Source organism: Ptychodera flava, chromosome 22 (assembly GCF_041260155.1).
Source record: "Ptychodera flava strain L36383 chromosome 22, AS_Pfla_20210202, whole genome shotgun sequence".
Lineage (NCBI taxonomy): Eukaryota > Metazoa > Hemichordata > Enteropneusta > Ptychoderidae > Ptychodera > Ptychodera flava.
Genome location: NC_091949.1, coordinates 7,359,670 through 7,377,256, shown reverse-complemented (window position 1 = coordinate 7,377,256; position 17,587 = coordinate 7,359,670). Strand labels below are relative to the sequence as shown.

Sequence of the window (17,587 nt, the reverse complement as noted above, 5' to 3'; positions counted from 1 at the left end):
GGCTATTGTGAAACTTTGTCGTATGAACACCGTAAATTTAGTATCAAACTTTCAATTGCAAACAGTTAGTTTTTGGTTTTAAGTTGGTATTGAGCACTTGAATTTCATGAGAAAACCTCTCTCTGTCCTGTGTGTGCGTATGTGTGTATGTATGTATGTATGTATGTATGTATGTATGTATGTATGTATGTATGTATGTATGTATGTATGTATGTATGTATGTATGTATGTATGTATGTATGTATGTATGTATGTATGTACGCACGCACGCACGCACGCACGTACGCACGCACGCACGCATGCATGCATGCATGTATTCATGCATGCATGTATTTGCACATTTATGTAAGTGTTTTTTGCTGCCAGACGCAGTAGCGACAACTCCGATGACATATTATGTGGGTCAACCTTCCCATTTAATCGCTCGTCATCCGTCATATATTGATTATATATTTTCCATCATTATCGCTCTCCAATGCAGACGACATTTCGCTTCCCTGTGGCTCTTCGCCGGCCATGGTCTGCACTCACCCTCGGATATCGCAGTTTAGTCGTGTGTTCAACCGTTCAATGGCCTTGTTTACCCGATTCAGTCGACAATCAATCAGAGATCTTTCAGACGTATAACCTAAACCTTCTTGATCGTGTTTGGATGAACAAATCGTGACGAGAAGCCTCTGACATAATCCATCTCGCTCTGTTCCATTACGCTATTACCTGCCGAAGCCTTCTTCTCAAATAACGACTAATATACCTGTCTAGTTGGTTTCTGTCTCTAATGGTCTGTTCCATCAAAGCTTTGTAGCAGACAATTCGCTGTAATTGTTGGTGTCGGCCTGCTAATGGAAAAAGCTCAGACATCTCGTAAGAAGCAACTACACCTGCTTCACCTTACTTCGAGGGTCGATAATTTCTGGCTAACTTCGCCGTCTGAGAAGGAAAATTAGAAGAAGACAATGACATGAATAGTGTTACGGATTGATAGCTAATGTGCGTAATAATGTTTGTATTATTTGTAAATGTTGACATAGATCTGTGTATGTATGAATGTAACTATATGACTCGCTGTCACAACATTGACTGCACTGAAGTGAAAGAGTTATCGACGACACCAACAAATATAGGTGTATGTATATATATTCACAAATTACGCACATACATATGATAACTTCATAACAAAATGCATACACAAACACACGATGTATGTATGTATGTACTTACGTATGTATTGCACACATCATCAATACTTTGTACTTGATGTGTTTCATTCTTATTTACATACCACTGTGATAAAGCATCGAGTTATCTATCTATCTATCTATCTATCTATCTATCTATCTATCTATCTATTGCTCTCTGTCAATCTTTCTTTCTCTTTTTCTATGTCTGTCTCTTTCTTTTTCTGTCTGTTATATATATATATATATATATATATATATATATATATATATATATATATATATAATACAAATTACTTCAAGTACAAAGTAATAACATCTGTTACTTAAGTTTCATGCATTCTGCAATCATCTGACAGATGATATATATATATATATATATATATATATATATATATATATATATATATATATATATATATATATATATATATATATATATATATATAATTTCTCATCTGTGGTGGGATGACGATGCCACCCAAACCATAAGTTACATAAAGATCTTCATGGTATAAATTCATATACTTGACTGAGAAGACTTTAGTAGGCTTCAACCGCAACTGTTTTCAGAATATGGTGGACATGGACTTTGGAGACATTTGGCAGAGCACGCCCTCGGGAAAGCTGATATCTACTCTGATACCAAATTCTACCTTCTCGAACGGGTCGATACTTTCGCTAGTCATATGGTGTTGACAGTACACTTTCTATCTTGTAACCATGGCTGCAGGACAGCAATGGGGACCATTGACTCTCTGGAACGTTACGAAATCTGGCAATTTATGCCTGTGCTTTACTTTACACACTTTAGATAAAAATCGAGAGCATCTCCTAAGTTTGTTGCCTAGATATTTTTTTTGAAATTTTGGTAGTACATTCCCTAAATCACTGGGTGCCTTAAGTCATAGGGAAGGTACACTCACCGGGCAAAACTGATTCTATGTTTAAAACGTGACAGAAGGTCGATTGTAACGGCGTTGACACAAACAATACATTGCACACAGATAGACATGACAGACTTACGACGGTAATATCCGATGAAGTAGAGTGATCGCTGTCAGCAGTCAGGAATATCCTCGCAGAGCATTTAAAGATCATCTCCTGATCATTATAAGACTGCTTGTCGACATAAAAACGTTTAACAATGCACCTGCCACAAATTTAAACACGGACTTAACTCATACCCTCTATGAATAGCAGAGACTAAAATGTTTAGAAAAGTGCTACAAATATATGGCAATACACCAGAACTTAGGAATACCACTTCATTATTTATCAATCAATCAATCAACCAACTAATCAATCTTCATTATCTCAATTTGGGCAATTAGCATTACGGCAGTGACAAGCATATACATGTATACTTCAATTACAAAATATGAAAATTTAAAAACTCGCGTATAAAACTAAGGCAGTATACAGTATCACTCAACAAAACAACAAATAGGGCTAAAATGTCTGAAATACAAATTTTGAAAGATGTTTAATTCTGTTATATCGCCCGATAGACCGTAAAACAACATTTAGCTATGTTGGTTTTAAATATCGGTGGATTAAACTGACGACAAGATGGAAGCGAGTCAATTCATGATGTAATGGAAGCTGAAACTTGGATGCAAGATCTAATTTCCTTTGCGTAAAACCTGCTTGTCGTAAGTCTGAGGGACCCACTTCAGTTGTTCTCCGATAATTTTGCTGCAAATATTTACAGTTAACTATTTATGTAAAAATAAGTTTCTGATTTTCGTTAGCTGCTTTAATTTTCAATTTGATATGGAAGCAAACTCGCGAGTCACTCCGAAATTGATGTTTTCATATATATTCATACTAATCTTGGCTTCGTATCTGAGATGGCGTATTTAGTGCTGGCGCCAATGCACCGATCACGTTGCATGACCTAAACTTACCGGTCGGCGGTAAAACGTTCTTCCCGCGCAAGATAGAGTCGTTCGGCTTCTTTTACCATGGCGCTTTCTCCCTTACAAAGGTCACCGGAGGTCAGAGTGAACATTTAGCGTAGTATCGTCAAGCATTGCTCTGATTAAAATATTATTCACATTAATGAGATGGCAGTCCTTTAAAATCGAATCGTGTGACTTGATTTTGTCTCAAGTACCCGCTCTGCTGTCCCCAAACAAGCATACTTGCTTTCCCGTCGCTACAGTTTCATCCGAGCGCAAAAGTAACCAGACTGCCGTCGCGACGACAGCGCAGTTTATGTCTGTGTGTCGCGCGAGTATCATTTATATTATCAACGCTTTATTATTAATGTAATATTTTACAGCATTCCATGGCATTCACGGTTATTTAATATCTGTCATACAATTTACCGGTAACCCCTGGGAAAGCCATAGATAAAGTGACATGGCATAAAATATGAATTCGTTAAAGATTTAGATCATGACATTGATAACCGGTCGATTCAATCTGTCATTTTTTCTAGACGAACATAAATTAAATTTAAATTAAAATATATTGGCTCCGCTATACATCCTAGAGTGAGGTTTTTCACGATGTGTAGATGCTTGATGTGATAATGTTTGCTTGCGCTTTGGTTACCTATGATGCCAACTGCATACGATTGAGTAAATATGTAAAAATTAATACAAGTATTTCCGAACGCAAAGTCATGTCCGGATCGTGCAAAGTCAACAAACACTGGAGCGTCACTTGTGCAGTTCAATGTAGCGAAATGGAGATACAGAAAACTGTGTCATGTGATATAGCCTCATCGTCTGCTAAATTCCATTTGAAATGTCCAGAATACTCCATCGCATTCTTTTTCTGATGAAGATCAATTGAAACAGTTTTTCTTAATTGATTTTGTTGCGAGAAGTATTTTGCCATACAGCTACGAAATGTTTGCACTCGGGGGCATAGATTAAATATAGAATATAAGTGTGACTCGTCATACAACCGTCTCGGTTTTAAGTTATAAATTGCAAGAAAAATTCTTGATTTTTTTTACTCAAACGTCAGCAAATTAATCCCTGCCAAATGTCATATTTATTTTTACGTACGCACAAATTTTTATTCGTCCAGTAGCCATGTTATTTATAGCGCAAAAAATATTTAAAGATTTTTACTTGGTATATTGATAAGACGTGATGGGTTGAAACTTAGAGCTGTCTGACATTTAATGACGAAAAATATCATAAGCCGGATTATAGAATCTGAGGCTTTTGCCTGCGGCTACTATGCTCGCTTTTTGCAATGGTATTACGATCTGAACGAACTTCTGGGCGTGTTGATGCACTATGTAGTGATGTCGTTGAACGTATACACGGTAATTAGTAACCATAACTATGGTGATAGATTGCTGTCCGTCGCAACGAAATAGTGAAACTCGGAAGACGACATGATACGAAGCACTCCCTCAAGCTAATCATGATATTTCCGCCAATCGGTCATGTAGATTGAATTGTACAGTGCATAATTCTCCAAACGGCGTTTAAGTCATATCAGAATCGCCCGAGCATGGTGTGTGCACGTGAGTGCCTCATTTACAGTGAACTTCATCGTTGTGAAATATGATACACCATCATGTATATAAATTTTAGGTCCGCACCAATATTTACCCGGTTTGGTCGATGCTGCATCACGAGAACGTTGTCTTTAGCCCATGAAGCAGATTTGCAGCGTGCACACCATGGTGTGAATCTAGGCAACACAAAGTCAAAATCCTCGGAAAACATCCGATTTATACCATTAATTTAGAACTTGTTGTGAATGAAGACATTTTTGAAATCTCGTGGTATATCTTAAATATGAATGCAGACGTTCGGGACAAGTTTGGACCTGACAACATATTCGTAAATCATTTACAAAGTTAAGAATAGATAAACAAACATGTAACTCCTTTAAATCTTATAGACGATATTTGGATATTGTATGATACTTTGATATGCGATACTGTACGCTTGTGTATGGGCTAGCGATAATTCTTGTACCATTGACATTCAATGTGGAAATTACTAAGAAAAGTGCTCCCCAACAGGAAAACAAAGTATTTTTGACAGTAGCTATGTTTGAAAGGTTTTGAGAAGTTACGGAATAATATAGCCATCCACAACGAACATTGTCGCTTCGATTTGCACTCGCGCTGTAAACAGCATACGACGGATGAAATTCAGCAACGTAAACACACAGCGTTGACGCTCAAGGTTTTTGCACCGCACACATTTAGCCGCTGCATTTGATTTTTGTCTGTAACCAGCAATCCCGAGCGACAGTAAGTCTGAATCGACAAATTGCTCATCAAGCTGAGAAGAATGGACAGGAATATGCTGTGATTTCGGATCAATGTCCCTCATTGATTAAAAAAAATTAAACAAGAAGATACGTTATCTATTTGGCATCTGAACACACAATTCGATCAATTCCACTTACTTGTCAACGCTGTGCTTATTTAATTTAAAATCCACGGATGAAGTGATTTAATTCCTTTTCTAAAAAGTCAATGAACCCCGATAAAATTTCCGATTGAGTGTTTTTTCAGCTCTAAAGTTATGAGTATGACTGGCTTGCAACAAAAGTATCTGATATTTCCGTTTAAAACCTCGCTATGATTGAGACTTATGGATAGAGACGTTATGGCGGGAATCGGTTTACATCACGGTCACTGCACACGTCAACTATAAAAGTTGCTGTTACTCGCTGAGGCACTATCAATTTCTCTTCATTTGAAATTACAAGCTGATGAGCAAGGCCTAATTCATCGACTTAAATGTTTCCTGTCGCGAGCTGCTGTACATGGTCGGTATTAACTGACCATAAAGACTCGGTACTGGTGTTCGCCCTCTGAATTTAGTCGTCCAGTAAACCTGACGGCAATTCATCGCCAGGTAGAATTTTCCGTCGGAAAACACGGAAAATGTATGAAATACCTTTCTTTTCAAGTACTCTTCACCCGCTCACTCACTCGTTTATTTATTTATTTATTTATTTATTTACTTATTATCTTGTTTCTGTATGTTGAGGGCAAAATAATAGACTCAGAAGAGCAAAACACAGACGACGCTTTCCTTGACATATATCAGGTGTTCCAAAGCATATCTAATGTCCCTTTGAGTGCATCTGTCCAAAGAAAACTCTCTCGGCAGTTCGCATTTCAAAAAGTTCACGTACAGCGAGGACAAATGCACTCTATTGGAAACGAGCCCCTAGGTGCTAAAACAGCAAGGACTCGCAACGGCTGATCGATAACTAGAAACCACTTGCCCTCGTTCAACAAACAGTATAGTAGGCGATCATGACATTGTGCGCATCCCAGAGTAAAGTGTATATATCGGAGTAAATCGGAGTTTCACCCGGCAGCAATTTTGAGGACAATATACAGTCTAGCTCGCAGGAAAGCGGAATAAAACCCAGTGTTGCCATTATTTACTTAGTAATCTTCAATTCAGTGCATCATATCGATTTGACGCGGGTCTATTCCCAACTTGAAGCCTCTGCTTCGAGCTCGGCTTTTCCATGATAAATCTCTTCCCGACTGCCTGTGAATAAGACGTGTTGATAGTGCCTTCTGCGTCATGTGAAGGGTTTCCCTCGTTGAAATATCGATCACTGGCAGGTGTCATCGTGAGTCCCTCGCTAACAAGTGATTGCTTCATTCCTCAGTGTCTTTAACAAGCCAGGCCAAGCGGGCATATTTTATTTTCCCCTTTCTTCGTAGTTTAAAACATCGGTCTGTTTTTGACCCTGCTTTCTCATAGGTTAACATCACCAGAATACGGTGTCGAAGCCTCCGCTGAACTTATCCTGACTCGGACAAGTTATTTTATGGCCACTCAGGTGACGTAAATCAATGTTATACACATTTCCTGGTGACGTCACACACCGCGGAAATTCGTGAGGCTGTGGTGACACCACCCGAGTACAAAAACATTGAAGAAACATTGAAGTTTTTCATCTAAGCACTCTTTAAAGGGATTTGCTGTAACTGTTGGGAATATTTTCTCTATTTCTTTTCTGTAAAATGCGTACGTCTTCTTCTTGTCGCTCACAAGGCATTAGCCGTGCCCACGCAAGGCATTCTATGAAGTCTTCAATGTTACTGTTGGAAAGTGAATTCTCGTCAGGACTAGCTCAGATTCAGTTTTCTGCAACATACATGTGTGGGCTGATTTGACAAGTTGGACATTGGGTATTTCGTTATAATGTTTGGAGTAGGAGTAGAACAAGAAAGTAGTAGCTTGCAAAGGGAACAAAATAACAGAAAAGTACATCTTGTGGAGAACATCAAAATGTTATCATTTAACTTAACTACCATAATTCTCCTTAAATCACGTCCGTCTCTTACTGAGTGGATGATATATTACCCACAAAGCAGAAGGCAAATTGCCAGTGTAAGCAGAACTCAAAAAAACAAAACAGATTAAGGTAAAATGCGCCTCAGGGACAGATATTCGGACTCTCAAACTTATACAATATTCTTTGAGCCTACCATATGTGGGGGTTTATTGGAAGCTCATGAAATAAGCAAAGTTATCACCGGCTCAGTTCTGTGAAAATAGAAAATTTAACTTTCTCTATAGAGAGAAAACAGGGAAAACGGCCATCTTCGAATTTTTGATTTTGAAAGAGAATGCTTAAACGTTTGAGGAGAGTTTGAGCAAAAGTTTAAGGCTTTCATTTTCGAGATGCGAATTACCTTCAAACACGAACTTCTATTGTGTGCCCTTGCCTACCTGACGATCGGGATGATATCAGAGACCCTAAACAAATGGATAATTATCCCGCAATGGATGCATGGCCTCTCCAGTGGATCTTGTAAATAATTACTATTGACTCCCATCTCCCACAACATAATAGATGCTATTTTAATACCCATTGTAGACATCTTGAAACTTTCTGTGTGTTTACTTTCTGAAACAAATTAAATTCTCTGTCGTGTATTGTGGCATATGAAATTATAAATGAGATTTTACAAATATGTCTCTCATCCATCATCAATTTTACACTCGAAATTGTCTCATCGAAAGGGATTGAGAGAGGTATTCTGACGACAAATGAGTCGGCATTCTCCGAATTATCAGAGCAGAACTCCTGGTGATTTTAAACAAAGACACAGCAACAATATTCTCAAATGTAATGAGAGCGACCATCTCAGAGACTCATGAAATTCTCTTGGGAATGATTCAAGACAATTGATTGTCTATGGAATGAAATAATCAAGCAGTTTTTCAATGTAAAGATGGGATTCTATGGCTCAATAAGTATTTTAGTGAAAGTTGCTTGCAAAGAGTGAGTCCGTACTCAATATTTCACTGATGTCAAGAAACAAAGTATGGAGGATGTTTGCAAGCTAAATACTGGGTATTTTCAATATGCTCTAAGGAATCGAAGTTGACGAAAACAGACAATAGTGTCTAGTAATAGAGAAAAATGAATAAAATACTGCATATCTAGGATGGTTGTAATAGATACATCTTCACAACCGAAGTGTTAGAAGAGCAATTACAACCAATGCTATCAGAAAACTAATGAAAATATTTTTCAGAACAACTTGTTTTTCCTCTGATTACGACACTTGGTAAATCTCTTAAATTTGCAAATTAAATTGTGTAATAAGGTAATTTTCGTGCTTTCGATATCGAAATTAAAACACTTGATGTGAAGGCCAGTGGCCACCATGCACAAAATGACTTTCAAATCTCATTCGATAATTCATCGATCAACAAATCATTAATATTCCATTCATTTTTTTGAAAGGGAAATGGTTAGAAAAGATTTGAGAACAAAATGTTAGCTGAGTCGTCTTCTTTGAACTTTACATTGTACTTGATCAAGGTTACCGTCCGATGTAACGTTCTTTTTTGTGCTGATGGGAGCGTCCATAAGCCAGCTTTAATATTCAGAAGATTATCACGTTTCTTCAGCCTATCTGTTTACACTTAGCAGGAATGACGTATGCAAATCCTGTTTGATGATAGATGCCTGCTTTGCTAATGTCTAGAGATATTAAAGACACCATGCCTTAAGTCAAAGAAACACGACTGACTTCAATGACTATCCCGTTTGCAATGCAATATTGTCATTTCGCTGTTGACGCAATCGGAAGAGAAATTCCCAGTGGGCTATCCCGTTTCCTTTCCTCATTGTTCGTTCAAATTTAATTCCATCTACGACGTGTCATGAAGCAAAAACATAAACAAGATGAAACATTCATCTCCAAATCCTCTGAATTATTAAATTCATCCAACGTTCGACGCTCCGTGACGCCGATCGGGTGTTTTCGCAGAGCGGGCTCACCGTGACGGCTCTGTTTTCCGAACAACCCAACACCAAACAAAGCGGCGTTGCGCGCAAACAAATGATTCAAATTTCTCTCGAGTCATCTCAGAAAATTCCACGAATTTTGCCCTCTGTGAGAATGTCATCATATCGTTGTCTATTACTCCAACATTTGTACGGAAGCTGAATTTCCTATAATGGGAAAAGATGAATCTTATAAAACAATTATGGAAAGGCGAAAGGTCGATTGAAAATGTCAAGAATCGATAGCAAAAATGTAAAAGGAAGGCGCCATCACTCTATTAAGAGATATCGTGATTTGGCGACTTATCAACAACGATGGAGTTCTATATATCTCTTTAAGGTTTCTCGTTTCAAAGGCGGTGGTAAAATGTCGCCAGGGTTTCCCAACACTTCCTATATCAGTATAGGCACGCCAAGGGGTCGTTTCCATTTATTGTACCTGTATTATATCTATGTATGTATATACCCAACCTTCAAAGATCCTTTGTCTCAGACCGCTTGGCAATAGGTTCGGAATTCCATCTCAGAATCGATATATTTACATATCGAAACAGTCAATCTACAAATTGAAGACCCAGCACGGTACAGTACGGAGGCGCCGTCGGCGTGTCCTCTCGCAAGAGAGGAACTAATGTAATGACGTCATACGTTTATACTTTTATGTACAGGGTCTTGAGGCGACCGTTTTTTTCACCTCATTGATTTGAAAATGTCAGTTTCATTTCCTCTGCAGAGAACAGCAACTCTATAATGTTTCTCTTCTGGTTGTTATTGTAAGATATATTATTGAAGAGACAAGCAGGTGTTTATGTCTGTTTGCCGCAATAATATTCGACACGAATGCTTTGGGATAGAATTTTACTCGCTATCTTGCATTTACTTTTTTTAATCGTCTTCAAATATGCAGGATTAGGTATGATGTGTAAATGGCGTGCAAGTAATATAGAATGTAGAAAACAATCTCTCTATAAGTTACAACATTTATAGTATTTTCCGGTGTTTTCTTCCTGTTTGTGAAAAATATCCATAATTGTACTACTTCCAAAGTCATGTTGAAATGCCTAGTCTTCAATTTTTTAACGCGGTCTTCAAATGTCTTCAAGCTAGTATGTACCTCGAAGTTAATGGTCTTAAGGTAGTATGCGCCTCAAAAGTGAAAGACCTAAACTTTTGCTCAATTTTTCCTTCAGGAATCTTTCAACCATTCTCTTCCAAAATCGAGAATAAAAATCGGGATTTATCGTGCCAATTTTGGTACGAGAGAAACAAATAACCTAATATTAACCAATAATTAAAATTCAAAATGGCCACCATCCCTGTGTTAACTCTATGGAGAAAAATTAAATTTTCGAATTTCGAAAATCTAAGCCGATGGAAAGTTTTCTTATACCAAGAGCTATAAAATGAACCCCCACATGTGGTAGATCAGGAAACAATTGTAAAAGTCTGAGAGTCCGAATATCTGTCCCCGAGGTGCGTTCTACCTTTAAGTATTTCAGTCTCAAAAGTTCCGAAGAGAAACCTTGCTAATTTAAAAAAAAAGCAAGAGTATGAATCAGGGGGTCACCGTGCAAAATTAGGTACCAGAGAAATAAATAATTACAAAATATTAAAGGATACTTGAAATTCAAAATGGCAGCCATCCCTGTTTTACCTCTACTAGTATGGGGAAATTAAATTTTCGGTTTTCACAAAAATAAGCCGTTGAAAATTGTATTCGCTCCCTGAGCATCAAAATGAGACCCCACAAGTGGTAGACCAAAAAGGTATTGTAAAATGTATTGTTTTATGGGACACAAATAATGAAAATATTGTCGACGTTAAAAGCTAATATCCGTTTGACATTGTGATTGAAAATAAAAATGCCATTGATGCGGACGATTAAAGAGAAACTCTACAAAACGCTCCCATTGATTGCTCACTTGAGATTTAACTAACATCAACAACACTATTTTTGCGTATATGGAATACGCATCCGAGCGTGACTCTGAATCTCATCTCCATTTATAAGATATTAAGCTCTTTCCAACTGCAATTCCTTCTTTTTTTCAAATAATGACTATTTGAGAATTTTGAGGAAGCAAATATGAAAAGACAATGTTACAAATTGTCGATTACGGTCAGCGTAGTCAGCATAAAATTAAAGACTTTTGTTTATTTTGTTTCATTTGTCTTGTCAGCTGTGAGAAATGAAGACTCATTATTGGAACGGAAGATTAGATTGGTAATAGCCTGTTGTTGTCGCTTAATTTGTAATATTTATGACAGGTTTTTGATGAGACTGGGCCTTTCTTTCATGATTTATATTTATGAAACCCTTGGGATCTTCCCTGAAAGGAAGCAGTACAGACCATTTTGGAGTTATTTGAAATTTTTCAAAAAAAAAATACGGGAAGCTTTTTGCGCTCTAGGATGGCGGTTGATTGAGTTGTGGGTGTGTTGGTACATTGTTTGCAAATAGCCAGACATCATACAACTATTGATAATCTAAGTGATAAACATCGCACTGCATATGTTTACAGTCGTCAATGGGAGAAACGTTTCAATTTCGAATGTTGAAATTCCAGAAGGATCCTTGACATTCTCTGAAATCCAATATTGCATGTGAACTCAGCTTGCTCGGTGGAAAAAACCTGATATGCAATACTTGCATGATCCCTGCAGATAGTCTCTGCTGTGCTCTAAGTTTTCTAACGTCAGTCATAAGCTTTTCACGGGGGAACTAGTTCTGACACCTGTCAGGCCCCGGGGGAAGAACACGATGCAATGCTGTCACGGTGAGAAAGCTTCTATGTTTGCAGCATATCAATGTCTTAAACGGGAGATGAAGTCACGTGGTAGATAATGTCAACTGCTCGTAAACAGAGGACGACTGTCTTTTTCTCCGATTCGCATTCTGAAAAGGGATTACCTCAACCGTGTCGACGCACGACGCTTCAGAAATGACCACTTGTGATCGAGAAATGATGTGACACCAGAGCACCAAGGTTAATTTGTCTGTTCGTTGTCACATTTTCCATCTCTTCTAAATTTTACAGCAATGACCACGCAAATACCAGCATCTGAAGTACTGATAACATAATGGGTAATAATAGCTAAGCTGCTTAGAGTCCAGAGAAGAAAATTCTTGTTTACAACCTCATCATCAAAGTATATTATTATGTGTCAATAAAATGGAAAATGTTTCGAAGCATCCCATAATATAGTGCAACTTACTCGGCGTTTATACAAACATTGATTGATTAATGAAACGTATAACTCTATTACTTTAACTTAGTCTATCTCTATCTTCTTTCTTTCTCTAATTCTGTCTTTATTCTCACGCTATCTCTTACTCTCTCTCTCTCTCTTACTCTCTTACTCTCTCCCTCTATATCTCTCTCTCTCTCTCTCTCTCTCTCTCTCTCTCTCTCTCTCTCTCTCTCTCTCTCTCTCTCTCTCTCTCTCTCTCTCTCTCGTTCTATCGTTGCCTGTTTATCTCTTTGTACAAACATATACATTTTTATATGTGATATATATATAAATATAAACATATATATATGTGTGAGTGTGTGTGTGTGTGTGTTGATATATAATGGGTTGGTTGGTATGTATGTATGTATGTATGTATGTATGTATGTATGTATGTATGTATGTATGTATGTATGTATGTATGTATGTATGTATGTATGTATGTATGTATGTATGTATGTTCTCATTGACGTGTTTCTCTCCGTCTTCAATTCTGCTCCAAGCCACTGTCACCGCCTTTTATTCTGTGTTGCCGATTTCCATCGCTTTATGATCGACTTCATTTTTCGGTAATGATAATAAATGTTATCGTTGATGAGGCATTTATTCTCGGTTATACAGAGCGATCTTTGATCGAGTTCACAGGGTATTCACCGTGCAATAGTGGAACACGAGACACGCATCTTATAAATATTTGATACCCATCAGTCTCCATCAGCTATGCAGTGGATCTGCATAGTGGCACATTTCACCCCTGGCGAATCGGAGAGAAATGGAATTCATATTAAGAACTCGGCTACATTTCTGCATGTCATATTGACATTAGATGATGCCCGATTGAATGCACACAAAGGTCAGACTAATTCATCTACATAAAATATGTATGCGTTGCGAATAAGACACAACCTAAACATATCTATAACATATTTATATATCCAACAATAGTGCGATTGAATGTCTGTCAAATTTGCAAAAACGCTTAAATACATGTAATGACCAAAATATCAAAATATGATCTAATGATGGTACAAAACATTGTTAATGATAATTTAAATAAAAGACTAGTGTATATTTTGAATCCGGCTCTTTGCTGCCTAAGAGATAAAACCGTTTTCTTTTGATATAAAGAGAACTATTATTCATTAAACGCGATGTATTTCATTTTCATTTAACGAGATGGATTCCATTTGGTTTAATGAAAAAGATAAAAAAGATAGTCATTTAGGGTAAATGAGATCGCATCGCCAGCCCTACTCCTTCGCTTGATGTACAGAAACCCTAGGCCCTTGCATGCAAAAATTTTAACAGAATAACATAGAGTATAGGCTAAAACTTTTTATGTTGGAATACTTTGTCTTTGCCGTTGTCACCTTCCTCATTGTTATCACCATCATGATCATGATCACCACCACCATCACCACCACCACCACAACCACCACCACCACCATCATCATCATCATCATCATCATCATCATCATCATCATCATCATCATCATCATCATCAAATACATCATCATCATCATCATCATCATCATCATCATCATCATCATCTGTATGACTTTAACCATTAGCAGCAGCAATGTAAAAATAGCAGACACCAAAAATTGTAGTATCAGCTAACGACAACGTGAAGTTATGACAAAACCACTATCACAAACTCGCACTTTATCGGATCTGCATAATATTCTGTGCGAAAATTTTATCTACTTCATATTCCCGTCATAGTGGATAACATCGCGCATCAGAAAGCATTAAAAGAAACTCGCCAAGTTGTAAATAGCGAAATAAATTTAATGACGATACCTTCAACTCATATAATGCTCAGTCCTAGCCTGTCGACATTAAATCCATTTCCAGCAAAAAAGGCGTTCTAACGTTATGCATACACTAATTTAATTCCATGTTGAGGGAATCTGGCATTTCTCCAGGGAAAAACATATCCCAATGAAAATCTCATTTCCAGTACACACTTCTAGATGACTGCGTTCGGTTCATTTCAGAACAGCGAGTTTCCCATCAGCTCGGGTCAAATTGGATGGCGAATCCAATGTTTTAAATTTAAATGCTTCAATCAGCGCTATATTGAGACTATCTTAGTGGAAGATTTCATCATATTGCTTCTCTGTAAAAATTGCTTCTATAAAGCAAGGTGTCAGCTTCGTAAACCATAAAAAATTCTCTTTTTCTTCAGATTGAGCACACTTTAATTGATGGTTTACTGATAGTTACCATGGTGACGTCAATTGTTAAGCAACAATAAATTTTATCCGATGATTTGTAGTAAAACAATTTTCATGAGTATTTTCAAATGAAATCAAAATGCACAACATTTGCCACTGCATGAGATTACGTGAGTGAAGGGGGCACACCAAGTCGAACAGATACCATACTCTGTTCACTAAAAATTGCGAAAGTAATGTAGCAGCTAAACATGTCCATAATGCATCACAACCCCTCTCTCTCTCTCTCTCTCTCTCTCTCTCTCTCTCTCTCTGAAAATGTTGATAATACACCCCATAGTTATGCAGAGGTATTATTAAGATTGTATATATCCATCTTTTTTAATTCATCTTCCGTCTTCGTCTAACCAATATTCTTGAAGGTCAAAATTTCCACCCACAACCACACTTTTGAACATATAACAGCAATGAGTTTAACGTTTCCCAAAGTACTTATTGTCCAATATTGACGGATCAGTTTTTTCGTACCACATTTGTTCTGAAGACACAACGTTAACGGCCAAAATGACGATGACGTCATACAATGGGGGGGGGGAACTCACACTTCCTAAAATCAACACACTTCTTATGGTTTATGTTGTAAGTAACAAATATTTAGTAAATGCTCATAGCTTATTAATGCAACAACCTTCCAAAGATTTGTGAAGAATACATACAGCTACCGTGACTTTGATCTTTAAAACTGCAGAAAATGTATTTTTCAACCGCCAAAAATATATTTCATCAAAAAGTAGAAAGATTAAATTCTGGCTCCCCCGAGTAGCAAGAACACGCAGATCAGTTTGGTTTTTTTTCTAAAGTTTCAAGCTTCGTTGGACGTGCTAGACTTATTCAGCGATCGGCATTTACGCTCTGCTCGCTATCCGGCGCGAAAACTTAATCCCCAAGTCATTACTTCGATGTGCGTTGCATTGACTGACGTCAAATGTCACTCATGGGGTAAGGTTGGATATCGCTTCTGATGCAGATCTCTGCCTCAAAAGCTCGGCACACAAAGAGTGGCTCGCCTTTAATAGACAGGATTAGGAAGCCGTTCGTGCAAACGACGACCGTGTACGCGACTTGGGCGAGATAAGAGCTGAAAACAGACTGCGAAAAAGAATTGCGTGAATTATATACTAATGATTGAAACCTCCTGCTTGTCTGTTACCCCCAACTCGGGCTCTACTGTCAATTCGTTTGCCTTACGAAATGATCTTAGTGCAGTTTATCAAGTTAAAGACGTAAAGTTTATTGACTGTTAATTTTAGATTAAGAAAGATTTTGATTAGAGATAGGGCATCTAAGTTCAACGGTACTTCGTGTACAGTGCTAAGGGACAGAGCAAGTTTCTTTGAAACAATCCTGCACTAATCGCTCTTGGGCGTTGGGAATGTCGGCAAGTAGGAGATCAAATATTTATTCTGGATAGAAACAAGTGTCTTTCTTGTTTTTAAATCCACCGTGCCGTGCACTACGGTTGTTTCAAATGGTATTTAGTCAGAGATATGTAGACAGACACATATACAGGACACCAACGGCTATTAATCAGGCTAATTCAGAGAGGACATGACACATGATTGGTAAATAATTTCTGACGCCGTTTATACATGTACGTATGCAGGGACGAATAACTGTGTGCATGTTGAATTAATAATGGCCACGGCCAAGTCACATATGCAAAGAAAAATCACTTTGTCACGGAAAGCAAATATTATTGACAGTTCATCTGTATAGCGGAGAGCTGTTGGTCGTATCATGACCTTTTTCGTCGCAGAGACAAGGGTCAAGACACGAGGTCACTGCAACTAAAAACGATATAACATTAGATTCTCACCGAGCCAGACATAGTTTTGGGAAGAGTGCTTCGAATAGTCTTCGCGATGTTCATTTTTACAAAGACATCGGAGACGACAATACTCAGTCTGTGGAATGGTATCTGGTTACAAGAAATAGTGACTAGATAAATCGATATGATCATCTTCATCAAGTTGTCAGGAGCCTTGGGCAAGGGACAAGTTAAAAAAAATAAGATGACTACTGTCAACTAATCATGAGAATGAACTGACATAGGAGAAACGGACAAATTTGAAGAAGTTTAGAAATCGAAACAGGTGTAACAGCAATTTGCAGCTTTGAGAGCATGTTAGTTAATCAATGAACAGATGAATAATTGGATTGCTATAGAGTGAACAAGTTAGGTAATTATTGCTTGCTTACCAAACTGACCAGTACGCGTTCCACATTCCGCATGATGGACGAGCACAACCATGTTGCAACATGATCGTGTCAAGTTAAGCAATTTTTCACGCAATTTACACAAGTTCCATAGTTTTCCGTCATACTGTTTCTTTCTTTATTGTAAGATCGCTATTGTTCCGGATTGCTTAAACAAATACCTACAACCTATAAAGACTTTTTTCCGGCGTTGTTGCAATCCCTGACTTCCTGCCTTTAATGAAGCGAGTTAATCGCCCCGGATAATCACACAAAGTTCGATCAACTTTTTCATTCGCGCGACTGATTCTGCTCAATACGTTTACACAACTTCCTTGGATTAGACATGTCCACGTGACTTGTTTTCAAGGGAGCTCACATGAAATACGATATGCTTAACTGCGGAAATTGGCATATTAATCTCAAGTCGACGCACTGTTGCCTTCATGAGTGGTACTTCAGCCTACTTCGGCCGACGCA

At 37.8% G+C, this 17,587-nt stretch overlaps 1 long non-coding RNA gene across 1 annotated transcript; it reads right to left on the bottom strand.

Annotated features, from left to right (window-relative positions):
- Nucleotides 1–190: 190 nt before the first annotated feature.
- On the bottom strand, nt 191–17,219 carry LOC139122569 (uncharacterized). The gene is made up of 2 exons (XR_011549496.1): nt 17,111–17,219; nt 191–930 (listed from the first exon to the last, which is right to left on the bottom strand). It is a non-coding gene; the product is annotated as an uncharacterized lncRNA (long non-coding RNA).
- Between the last annotated feature and the right edge of the window lie 368 nt (nt 17,220–17,587).